Raw genomic sequence first — 13,304 nt, 5'->3', positions numbered from 1 at the left:
TATCCGGCAAGTCATATCCAGATCCGCCCATTATCCGCCTTTCTTTGAATATCAGAATCCGGCCCACCCATGGCCCGTATTGCAGCCAAACTTCCAAAAAATATCCGTAATAATCCGTTTCACCAATAACTGGTTTCACCCAAAACTGGACTAACAAATTCAATCTAAGGGACCAGACAGCCATACATCTCATAGACCATCATGGTTCCAAAAACCATGCATACATTGCATACATTATCCACTTGAAGACAAGTCTTGTGACAAGTGAGTGTCATAAAATGATGCCTTTTACTTTAATCAAACCTCTGCTGCCGCTTAACACATAAGTTAATTTTTAACTTCAATGTTGAATGTTAAAATTTTGATCCGTTTTGATCCGGGGTTCAACCCTCAATTCCGAAATCCGGCCCGCCCATATCCGTTCTTTTTTAACAAATTTAGAATCCAATCCTATCCGGTCCGCGGATTTATCCATGGATAACGGATTTATCCGGCCCATGAAGTGCTCTACCGCCCAGCCCCCATGGCCCACCAACACGCCCCACACCACTCGCCAACCCACGCCAACCACCGAGACGAGCCCCTCCCCCCGCGCTGGTCTGAAGCGACAGCTGGTCTACAAAGCGCTCCACCCAGCGACCCGAGCCGATGTCAAACGGCGTGGGTAGACTGTGCCGCTTCACTCTCGGGTCATGCGGCACAGCCTACCGGTACCAGGCGGCTGCTGCCAATGCTGAGCCATAGGAACCCGGTGGATAAAGAGTAGGGGACCATCAACCTGTACACGACTGTACCTACATTACGCTAAGATATTCGCCTGACGTTAACCCTATTACTGTTGGGGGGAGGGGGGGGGGGAATCGGCCCCCACCTGTAGCGTTTTTGTTCTCGATGGAAAACCACTTTAGCAAGGGGCTCGAAATTTAGTTTGAAAGGTAACCTGAAGGTCAGGTCAGGTCATTGACCTTTCATGACCTCGGTTCACTTGTTCGAGTTTTACATGTTCCTAGGGTAGTTTTTCTGGCTGATTTCGAATTTAGCATCCATTTAAACATGTAAGAAGTAGTTTTAGTGCCTTCGTAACATGTTACGACGTGGTAATCAGTGGTAGTTGACACCTACTATGGATAGCCGGCAGGACGCGTCGCCTACTGGTTGATCTGACCCGACCTGTACTAAATGCATGAAGACATCATCTGTGATCAAAACTAACATGAAATACCTGATTAGAACCCCGAAAAACCCCATAACAGTCTCACTTTACGAAGTTCTAGCAGGTCCCGATTTTCCAGACTTTTGAGTCATTGGCCTGACCTGGAAGGTCAACCAATGACCTAGGACCTTAACCCTCGCCGGCACAGGCCATTTTGCGTCCTTCGACGGCACAAGGGGGGGGGGTTGGTACGACCCCCCCTCGCGTTTGGCCCCTGATCGAGCTAGAGCTTCGCGGAAAAAACGAGCGTGTTGCCCGTCACGAGAGGAAGCCGATGAAACCCAATTTTAAGGTCCTAGGTCATCGGGTGACCTTCCAGGTCAGGTCAATGACCCCAAAACCGGGAAAATCGGGACCTGTTAGAAAGTCGTAAAGTGTGGCTGCTATGTGGTTTTCCGGGGTGCTGATCACGAATATCGTGTTAGTTTTGATCAGAGATGATGTTTTTAAGCATTTAGACCAGGTCGGGTCAGGTCAGGTCAGGTCAACCGGTAGGGGTTGTGACGGGCATTCGTAATACGTGTCAAACGCCTCTGACAGCTTCGTAACATGTTACGAAGGTACCAAAACTACTTCGTAAATGTTCAAATGGTTGCTAAATTCGAATTCAGCTCCAAAAACTAGCCTAGAAACATGTAAAACTGAAAAAGTGAACCGAGGTCACCCGAGGTCACCAAAGGTCAATGACCTGACCTGACCTTCAGGTGACCTGTACACCCACCCTAATGTATGAGAGCAACATCAAATCACATGTTTGAAAGTTTGAAACCACGAAAAGCTTGCAAACGCGCGGCTAATGCGAGCCGACATACGCCGAATCGCGATTTCGGCCAAACATGGTCACGGAAAAGAGGTCACAGGTCAAAGGTCATTGGGGTCAGGGTCATGAAATTTTCAGGGAACGTGTAAAATTGATCAATGCGAGGGTACTGAAAGTTTCGTCGCAATCGGCCGCTTTTTACGCGAGTTATTCGCGAAAAACCTTAGGGGGGGTTGCATCAACCCCCCCTGTGCCGGCGAGGGTTAAAATTGGGTAAGCTACAGGTGTGTACAAGCATAATAAAGTAATAATGTAGAAAACCAAAATATTCAATTATCTCACAGTCATGTTCTTCAATCACTTTTGATATTGACCTTTGCTTCCCCAGTGATAGTTTGAACATTGGATGCATTGGCAAATGGATGCAATATTGCCATTATCACATTTGATTGCATATTTTCGCTCATGCCATGTGAATTGCATTTGCAATATGCAAGCCAAAAGAAAAACAAACATTACCCTTTTCAATGGAAAAGTTTGTTGAATGCCGGTTTGTTGAGCCTGCGCCCCACTGGGGTCTGCATATAATACGCCCTAACTGGGGGGGGGGGGGGGGGCTATAGCCACCCCTCCTAACTCTGAAACTACTGGGCCGATCGTCAAAATTCAAACGGCGTCTGATAGACCCGGAATAACTGTCGAGCGAAACCTATTGTTGTTAACCTCGAGTTCACCGATGACGTCACAGGCCAGTTCAAAGTAAAAATTATCGATGTTTGGCTTGACCACAATGGGGCTCTGGCCGCCGGCTTACAAGTCAGATAAGGCTCATATTTGTGAATAGATTGTGAATATAACGCACTTGTGAATAGATGTTTTAGATACCCTGAGGGTACCAAACTTTTAAACTTTGATTTTCAGGTCAGGGTAAGGCCATCTGCACAGGTCTCGGAAATCTTATATCATGAATCGGTCACGTGACACATGTTTATGGTCCATTTAGGCCATATCTTTCGAGTTCGGTGTCCTTTATGTCATTCGAGGTCATTTTGAGTTGAATTTAGATGAGGTCAGTCCACTTTCAGGTAAAAAAGGTCAAATTTCAGAGTTGAAATATTTCAACAAAAATGTGTCTATCGGATGCAGTTTGAGACTTGAGCTCAAGAGCACGTTTGTGCTATATATATATTGATGTACGATGTCAAATAAGTACTGAAAAATTGATTAAGTTTAATCTTAATAAGAAGAAATTATAATAGTTTAATTTTTGCGATAATGCGTATACCTTGGCTGTTTTTGAAGATATCCGGCTAAAACTTGCTAGAGTATATCCTGAACATGTGTTCTATCATCTATATTCCGTTTTTGTTCGAAAAGTCGAAAACTTTTGGAAAAAGATGAATATATAAATTTTGAGATTTCACATATAAATTTTTAACATGCTGAAAAACCGAGAGAGCAGTTTGATAGCGCAGTGTATTCTGAGTCCTTTCATGCAAAGACATTGGATCCAGCTAAACAAAACTGAGCTCTTCAGAGCAATTGCCGTAGTTCAATGTTATGTGTCGAAATCGGCCAAACATGACGTCACTCTGACGTCATTTTCCGCCGACCTATGGTAGCTACGAAATTCATATTTTGACACAAGGTGTCACATTGATGCAGCCGAAGGTACTGTGAAAGTTTAGCGTCGATGCGTCAAACGGTTTGGAAGTCATTGCAGACAAAACGAGAGGGGGCTATGAATAGCCCCCTCCCCTCAGCGGGGCGCGGGTTAAAAACAATGGCCACCGTGAAAATGGTTGATGCGGCGTGAAAAGGGAAAATGTGGTGTTTAATATGAAGTGCATTTAATATGCTCTGTCTGAATGAATTATTATAAAGGATGCCCCTGTTGTGTATATGGGCGGAGAACAGCATGGAAATCAGCAATTAGATTGGCAGATATTTAGGAGCTTAATCTTCCAGCCAAATTGAACAGATGCTTCCACGCTTCCTACCAAATGAGATTGGCATATACGATAGATGGTGACAACAACACAGAAGGCAATGACCAAGGAAATAGCACCATATGCAGACTGATAAAGGTATGCAAATTTTCCTGACGCTATACGCCGGTGTTTCTGATGTCACTCAGCATGAAACTCGACGTTAAATGACTTAACAGCTCCTGCTGTCATCCTGACACATCTAACTACTTTCAACCAGGGTTTCGGAGTCGGAGTCGGAGTCGGAGTCGGAGTCGCCCGGAGTCGTGTCAAGCAGCCAGGAGTCGGAGTCGGAGTCGGAGTCGGTCCAGCTGCCTCGACTCCGACTCCGGAAAATAACTAGAATCCGTGATATCACTTTTCAGTTTTTTTTTTACCAGTTGCCCGTGGTAGAATTCGCTTCCGGCGATAAAAATTGCACAGATCTTGTTTTTGTTCTGAACGTCAAACATTCGATCTTACAGGTTTCAAGTTATATCATAATTTAGTAGCCAAGTATTTTGTATGCGCGTTATAACTTCCACTATCTGAAGTATTGGACGAGTCAAAGACTAGTTAAATGACAACTGTATTTTACTTTCTTCGTTTATCGCTCCGAAAAGTATAAACACATAGGAATGACCGAGTCCGACATGATAGCGACACTTCGTGTTCGTGACACGGCCGCCTCTTGCGCTTCTCGGAGGGTTTCCACGCTGGCCGCTGACCTCTTGTGGATTCAGCTGCGTCCACGTGCAGGAGAAATGGTGACTGCATGAAGGAAACCGGAGAGTACAGGGTGTAACGAAATTATCCGGACATCTATTTTTTCGCTATATCTGCTCGCACAGTTTCTTTTTTGATGTCAGAGCTCGAAAATTGGATGAATGCATACCTCTGGTATCTGCTCACAACTCAGCAGTGATCGGACCTTGCGAAATGACTCTTGCTCTGAGTAAGAGTCGAGTCGCCGACGGGTTCATTTGATAGTTTTCGTTTAAGGCAGAGTGGAGAGAAGGGAGTACAGTCTGAAGTCTCTCGTTTCGTTGTAAGGTTACGTGCTGGTGGCATGAGCCAGAAGCTGGTCTGTCAGCAGCTGGACATCAGCAGCAGCCAGTAGCACATCTGCCTGAGGCGTAATAAGCTGGGACTTGGTGGCAGACTCAGCCCGGCCTCGATCGCGAAAGGCGCCCTTTGGCAAGTGGTGGGGAGAGTTGTCAAGATAGCGACAAAGAAATGGCACTAATTAATCCCCGAAGAAAGATGTCCGGATAATTTCGTTCCACCCTGTAGGAGCGTTCTCCCCGTGCACGTAGACCTAGCACGTGGCGTCATATCACGCAAAATTTTGGCGGCCGCCATTGCCCTTCGTATCAGACCCGGAGTCGGAGTCGGAGTCGGAGTCGGAGTCGGTCAGGAGCCCGGAGTCGGAGTCGGAGTCGGAGTCGGAACAGCGCTACCACGACTCCGAAACCCTGCTTTCAACTATTTCCAAACCAGTGATCGGTTTTATATATCCATTCCTATATATCGGATATATCGTGGGGAACATAGACCTCTACATACCTACATAGAGGTCTATGGTATGTAGAGGTCTATGGTGGGGAAGCAAGAAACTCCAATCCATAATTCGTCTTCTGCCGTCACTGTGACGTAATTTTAAATAAAATCGACACCAAAGTTGGACGCAACCTTGGCTAGCTATTCAGAAATATGTGTGCAAAGTTTCGCTTAGCTATCCTTCGCATTGCGAAGATATCTTCGGAAAAGTAAATGGGGGGGGCAGTTTTGCCCCCCAGCAGCCGTCGGGTGGCGCGGAGGCCCAGAGACTGCTGGGCTAATCTTCTCGTTCGTAACTTTGTGCTTATGCTTTAACCCTATATTCCGGGCGGACTCTGAAAGGATTGATTCTGGGCGGGGCGGGGGTCTTTTCGCCCCCCGCCTTCAGGTCTAAAAACCACACAGCGGAGCGACAAACGGCAAACGGCGTTTGATAGGTCGTTTAAAGATCTACAACTTTTACGCAAAATATTTTCGGATCAGGTCAATCTTGAGGTCACCAGAGGTCATCAACAATAACATGTTTTGGAATTAGTTACTAGTATAGCTTTTGAACTAACAAACATAGAGACATAAACTTCATACATTTTTTGTTGCTCTCGTCAAGGCGATGCGAAATAAGTATGCGATGTCCTTCACATGTCAATTTGAAATTTGACCCGAGGTCGAGCGTCAGGTCATTCACCAATGAGGTTGTGGGGTATGGTCATGTTGCATATCAAACGACGCGCCCTGACCAGGCGAGCAGTTTGGTACCACTTACATGTCTTTAACACCATGATGTCGTGATTTATTGACCAAAAATCTATTTATGACGTCACACGACCTCAGATGACCTTTCCCGGTGCCCCTGTCAATAAGCGGCACCAGGATCATCACCAATGAGATAATCTTCTACGTTACTGAAAGAATTGGTTGGTTTTGACTCGTTTTACACGAAGCAGGAGACATTTCAATATTTTCTCATGGCCTGCAATGTAAAGGTCACGAGTCTGGCCTGAAATTCTGAGATAAACAAATTGCACATACTGTTACCCTAACTAAAACCAGCAGAGAAGAAATTGATCAGTCATAAACTCTAGCTCTGGCGTGATTGCAAACGTTTTCGATGTGGGGTCAACAAAGCGCCTCTGGTGACCTGACCTGACCTGACCCGGCAACTTTTTCTTGTCAAAATGTGCGCAATGAATGTAAAGGAAGCGTCACCGAGTATGAGCTTTCAGTCTTGCGGCGTTTGGCAATGGCACAAGAAAACCCTGAGGGAGAGGGGGGGGGGCGGAATCGCTCCCCCCTCGCCGGAATAGGGTTTATCTGCACGAGCTTACGCAATATCACTATCGGTCGATAGAATACGCTCAGTCGTGGCGCAGTCCTTCGTGTCTCAATTCGCGGACAAAATGAATAGCCTCAGTCAGTAGCTGTTGACAGCAGGTGTTAGCGCCACCGACAACGGGGACGCCTTGGTCGATAATAAGCTCAGCGCTGCAATGAAGTCGCCATTTGTTGTGACTGTCAATGTGACTCTCTGACCTGGGGCCACTCGTGGAGGTGACCAGACTTCGGTGGAACGCCCCGCGACCACAGCGGGACGTCGCTGAAGCATTGCTGATGAAGGAGTGGAATGCACGACGACTTTGTTTTCTCGCTATCAGGACCGCCTTCCCGGCCAAAGAAGAGAACGCGAGATCTCAGAAGAGAATAATGATTGTATTGAATTGAAATGCAGTCTATGCCACTATTTATTATGCATGCATCATATTTATTCATTACCACGACTTGGAAGCCAGCGCATCAAGTGCATTTAAAGGAACTCTTCCATTTTTCCTTACATTTGATTTGCTGATGTAATGGTGCACACAATGAAAATATTGTTTTGTGCAATAACAAAATGTAATCGCCCTGTGGCCTAGAGATCCGAGACGGAAGAACAAGGATTTGCTGTACGATCAAACTTCACAGGGAAGTGGGGTATCCGGGGGCTTCCAGTCGCTGATTGATCTATCCAGTGGGCAATTATTAATAATAGCTGTTCCCGCAATTAATTGCTGTCGTTCCGGTCCAATCAACGTCCACCAACTCAGGCAGGCACCATGAAATATGCACCATATGAAACATGCACCGCGTCTTATCGTGCGAAAAGTCCTCAGAAAGCCTAAAAGTGACAACTAGCTGCCTTAACCACAACTTAATCTAGATGACAGGCCTGTAGTTGAGGAATATTCACGTACAATTAGTTATATTCAGTTCAACATTTAAATTACATACCTATCATTCACCGAACCCCCAAACATTTGTCAAATTATTGAAATGAGTGAGAACGTTTTCAAGTGCACCTCATCAAATATCGCAGTAAGAACTCAGAAAGAACTTTGAGTGAGAGTTACAGGTAAGTGTAAACAATTAAGTAGCAGCGAGTTTGTCTTACAGCTAATCCCGAAATAAAGCGATTAGTTTTCCTTTGGTCTATGCCTGAGTGGCAGCTGCTGGTTTATTTTTAATTCCGGCAATTTGTGCCACGACAGCAGCAGCCGTGGTAAATGAGTGCGGAAGCACGGCTGAATATGCTAAGTGGATTCGTGTGAGGTCCCTGCAGTGGTAAAATACCTAGCGTAGTGGTGTAGGTATCCAACTAAACAAAACCACCTCTCTTTTTGTCTGAGAGGCAGACACCAATCCATAACTTAAGTTCAGTGTAGAACTACCAAAGCAGCTGCTAAGAGTTGAAGAAAATCGTGTATTATCTGGAATGATTTCCATTCAAGAGATCGGCATGCGAAGACCCGATAATCTTTGGTTTACCAGACTCCACCTCAATAGGTTATTCGGCCCGAATATATATGCATCTCTACTTCATATATGTCTAAAACATAAAGGTCATGAACGTAATTAACTTTTTAGCCTTCAATCTTTTACCTACATTCATCCGCGCATTTGCGATTTGCTTTGGGATACGCTGAGCAATATTTGGCACAGAAACTGTCTTTGACACCTCTGAAATGAGCCTGTGTCTTTCCCCTTAAATGCATGTCCAGACTATAATGCTAAGCAATGCCTAGAAACTTCATCAATATCGATCCCGACCCTAAAAAAATCCGTTAGAATCCTTGGCTTACGTGGCTGTAACTACAAACACATTCAGATAATATTCTTTTTTATGCTTATTTCTAATTTTGAGTCAGCCATCCCATGAATACATCGCCGTGCTGTGAACGGGCCATAACAATGTGCAGCATTTTGACAACAGATAACTGCATAACTGCAAAGTGTTGCACTGTAGTACTTACATCACAGGAGGATGATTATTGATTATAATCACATTGATTATAATCACAGGAGGATGATTATTGATTATAATGTGTAAAATATTATGAATATTGAGCACATTGTTGATGAAAACGTCATTTCCTTACTTTAGACAAAACTTCATGATTTCCTAAGACGTTATTAGCAGTCATGAGGTAATATATAATACTGAACGAGGCCGGTGTAAATAAATTTTCAAGACCGAGGTCCTTACTGGATTTTTGAACGAGGCCGAAGGCCGAGTTCAAAAATCAGTAAGGACTGAGGTCTTGAAAATTTATCACCGGCCGAGTTTGGTATGTATTTTACTGTATGCCAACGATAAATTTATTTTCTGGACCGAAGCTCTTAGCCGACTTAGGAACGAGACCATCCCAAAATGTTCGCTTAAGTGCATTCTGGTAATGCATTTTTGACCGTGGTCAATTTGCTTACACCAGTTATTACCACACCCCTCTGGCTAATGTATTTGAATAGGCCAGGCATACAGTAACACCAGAGCTCTGCAATGCTCTGGTGTAAAACTATGACTTGTGTGAAAGACAATAAAGTTTATTAGCCGCTCCTAGCCCACATGAACTAAATACGCTAGGCATTTCCTCTGGCCTATTCGAACACATACCAAAGGAACCCTTTCAAAATTAACATTGAACAATCATCGATATTATTTGAAAGCTTGTTAGTCCTTGGTGATTTTCTTCTAGGCTTCTCCTTTTTCGTTCTTTTGTGCAAGACGGTGTGAAATTCCCGTCATACCGATGTGTTTCGTGACACATTTCGTGCGATGTTTTTATATTGTACGGTGGACGTTTTGCAAAAGGCACTGCATGGATCATCGTTTTGTTGAATATTGTGTGTGAACCACCCGCGTATGCAGACAACCGTGAGTGACTGCCTCATGTATAATCCGTCTGTGGGTGGTCATTTGCAATAGTTTGCATGAGGAGTATTGACCACCATTAATTCTGTCATGTAGGAACCGCCGTATGTGGACCTGTGTAGACAACCGTGTGTGGACAATATGTGGACCATGCTGTAGACCTGTGGACGGCCGGCTTCCACCTGTAGACGGTCTTCTGGGCACCCACCTGGCGTCGATCCTGGTGCTGGCTGCCGGCGGCTACACCTGTTCCCGAGACGGCTGCGACGTCCGCCCCTGATCGGCTCCCACTCGACCGGTCACTACCCACACCGCAGGCTGTCGGCCTTTCCGAAAAGTCGGCGTCTGCGCGGCTGGGGGTGCAGGGGGGACGGTGGAAGGCCGCCAAGTAAGGCGGACCACCACAGCCGCCTATAATTACCAGCGTCCCCGACCGTGCGCGGCGCGACACTCCTGTCCGTCTAGTGAGCGGACGGCGGCGGCGGCGGCGGCGGCGGCGGCGGCGGGCGCGCGCGCCGGCAGCGCGGCGCCGGGGGCAGTGTCGGGCTGATCGGGCCCGCCGGCTGCCGGCAGTCGCGCTGCAGAGCGGCGGACCGTGCCGGGCTGACGGCGCCGCCGTGCACGGCCGTATGTATCAGTTCCATCGCCGGTCATCGGACAGCGCGACCGGCGCGGTGACCGGCGGAAAGGAAAGCGAGGACAGGCGGGAGGGGGCGAGCCGCGGACATAGTTCTCGGATCTGTTCAGGGACAGGGAGCCAAAGTATGCTAAGCAGCCGAAACAGTTACAAGCGGACGAAATAAGTCGGCATCGATTCGGAAGGCAGCCGTATCAGTTTAACAGCCGTGCGCCGAAAGAGCGAGCTTTGATAAGTTTATCGTGAATGAAGCATCTAAAGGCGTAACTTGAAAACATGATTATAATTTAGGTGCACCGGAGGGCTGGATATTTTCTTGATTAGAACAGCTGTTCCGGCAATAACCACAAACAGCCACAAATATTGAAATTAAACATGTTATGCCAACTTGCCTAAAAGAGCAGAAAAATGTGGTCAGTGGTACCGACGTACGCTAACCGATAAATGTCCATTGAGCTGTTAAGCCTTTTAGCCATGGCGAAAGTCGGCACCTTTCAATCATATATTGATATGACGAGAAAGCCTACAAATAAGGTGTAAAAGCCTTCCAATGTTTTCAATTGTATGCTATATGACTTGAGAAAGTATACTTTTAACCGCGATATTACCATCGGCGTTCTTTTTATGGCCATCGCCTTGTTTTATCGCAAAATTTTGGTGTTACCTCTTTTGATGTATCTATAAACTAACCATAAACCGTCTTAGCGGCGCGCTGGGAGCACCATCCAGACAAATAAGACGCGGTGGTCGACTAATTTCCCAAGCTAATAGATTCCATAATGAGGAAGCCACAGCCTATGCCATGACATTGTGTCGTAATCATGAAGATTAGAGAACAAAATGCAGTCACTGAACCAATAACATTATCGATCTAGTTAGGCCTTACAAATGGATGCCAGCGTGTCGAATAAATAACAATTCGCCTAGGACAAGTTGTTTTAAGTAAGCGACACCACAAATAAATCCAGATGTCAAGTCGGATCCAGGTCGGATCAACAAACCGGCCCATAAATTGCACCTTCCCTTTATCGGAGGTCAGTAACACATCGCCAGAACAAATGTCCCGCCCGCCGCGTCAGTGACCTGTGGCCGGAGACAGCTTAGCAGCTATTTCGGACGGTTCCGTGTGCACAGTTGGGCGGAGTTAGTGGCCGATTCGACAACGCTGGCGACAACGGGACTGACAAATGACAGGCGACAGCGGCACAGACAAACGACACTATCTGTCGGGAAGTCAGTGTGATTTCGGGTAGTGTCAAACCGCCTGCTGCCCCCCCCCCCCCCAAAGCCCAGAGATCGATGATGCCGTGGGGCTCGTACAAGGGTACTAGGATTGGCGTCTGTCCGGTGCAAACAGACGCCAGTGCAAACAGTGCAAACAGACCTCTTTATCACAGTTTACATTTGGTGAGAGAAACTGATACCCGGGATCTGCTGGAGCAGGGCTTTCGTGGGCGAAATAAACGGCTGCTGCTGGATTAGAATATGCCTACTGCCTGACCGATTAAAACTGCTACTGTACTGCTAACTAGCCAAAACGACTACAACTGTTCTGCCAATCAGCACGGGTACCTGTTCTGCTTGCCGGTCGGAGCGGCTCGGCTACAGAGCTGCAGGACTGCTCCGGTGGTCTGCCGAGTCGGCTATGCGTTGCGGTCAGATTAATACCGATTATTGGCATAGGACTGATGAGTTGCCGATGTAGTTACTATACCTAAACTTCTGTAGCTATGGTTGCTGGACTGTTCAAAAAGGTCACAGGGTCTCTGATGCTGGGATCGCCTAGTCGTCGTTAACAGACCAATCACCCACACTACGATTAGTCTAAGTAATTGGTTGCTAATCAAGGAACTAGGAAGAGAGGATGTCCGTTAACAATTGACATTCAAAGTTGTATTTTGTGGGCACTGACAAACATGCAACGCTCTAGCTGAGATATATCATAACATTATCCTTATCTGGTTTACACTATTGTTACTGGCTCTTGCCATTATCTTCGAGTCGGAGTTAGGTATGGTGTGCAATATTTTAGTAATTGACCATTATCGGCAGCTACCTACCACGAACCGTTATGGATTTGGCAGATCCGAGATTCTCAGAACACGGGAATTAAGCAGGGTCCGTTTAACCAGCTCACGGCTTCGGGCGCCTCTGCCATTGGGCGCCAATTACACACTGGTGTCCAATGTGTGCTGAAGGATCATAATGACACCATTAATCACAATTAGCGTGTAATCCGGCCCGGGGTATGGACAACTCTATGTCGTGATGGGGCCGTTGGTGTGCCAATTAGGCGATGATTGGATCGTGTTCAGCGTGCAGAGGAGGCACGATGCCACCCCCACGGCCGGGGACAGACTGATCCGGTCTATACGGGCGCTCATGGTCGGAGGACAGCCCGCCTGGCAACCGCCTGAGCCGTGAGGAGCTCAGACACGCCGAGAGGAAGGCCCGTGTTCGATTCCAGGTCCCACGCAGGTCGTACTCCCAACCAGAGATAAGCGGCCGTCACAATCTTTAGGACACTAGCTTTTCTCTCTCTCTCTCTCTCTCTCTCTCTCTCTCTCTCTCTCTCTCTCTCTCTCTCTCTCTCTCTCTCTCTCTCTCTCTCTCTCTCTCTCTCTCTCTCTCTCTCTCTCTCTCTCTCTCTCTCTCTCTCTCTCGCTCTCTCTCTCCTCTCTCTCCTCTCGCCTCAAAACCTCTACTCAGTCCCTAAGCCGTTGCGCCAGAAGCAGCGAGAAATACAAACCCTTTCTCTTCGCTACGCGCTGTTTGCCACGATATTTGCTACAAACCTGGGCCAGCCGAACCCGTAACGGGCTAGGGTGTGTTAGTCCACAGAAGCATTTCTCACACGGCAATTCGCCTGTGAACCTGGTATAATTTTGACTTTGATCCTTTCACTCCTTGTGGTAGGCATCAGCGCTAGAAGTAATTCGGGAGGCGCATTGGGAAATTGGTTGCTCTATTTCCCTCTCTTGAAG

General features: G+C 46.8%; 1 protein-coding gene across 1 annotated transcript in view; it reads right to left on the bottom strand.

Moving 5' to 3' along the window:
* The window catches only part of LOC122367681 (PDF receptor-like), a 96,093-nt gene extending 85,944 nt beyond the window's left edge, over positions 1-10,149 (bottom strand). The window contains exon 1 of the mRNA XM_043341019.1: positions 9,892-10,149. The gene's annotated coding sequence lies outside the window, so the exon portion shown is untranslated. The remainder of the gene's footprint in view (positions 1-9,891) is intronic.
* Between the last annotated feature and the right edge of the window lie 3,155 nt (positions 10,150-13,304).

Source organism: Amphibalanus amphitrite, unplaced genomic scaffold (genome assembly GCF_019059575.1).
Source record: "Amphibalanus amphitrite isolate SeventyFive unplaced genomic scaffold, NRLGWU_Aamphi_draft 000031F_arrow, whole genome shotgun sequence".
Taxonomy (NCBI): Eukaryota; Metazoa; Arthropoda; class Thecostraca; order Balanomorpha; family Balanidae; genus Amphibalanus; species Amphibalanus amphitrite.
Note: the sequence above shows the minus strand (reverse complement) of the source record. Positions and strands in the feature narration are given on the sequence as shown.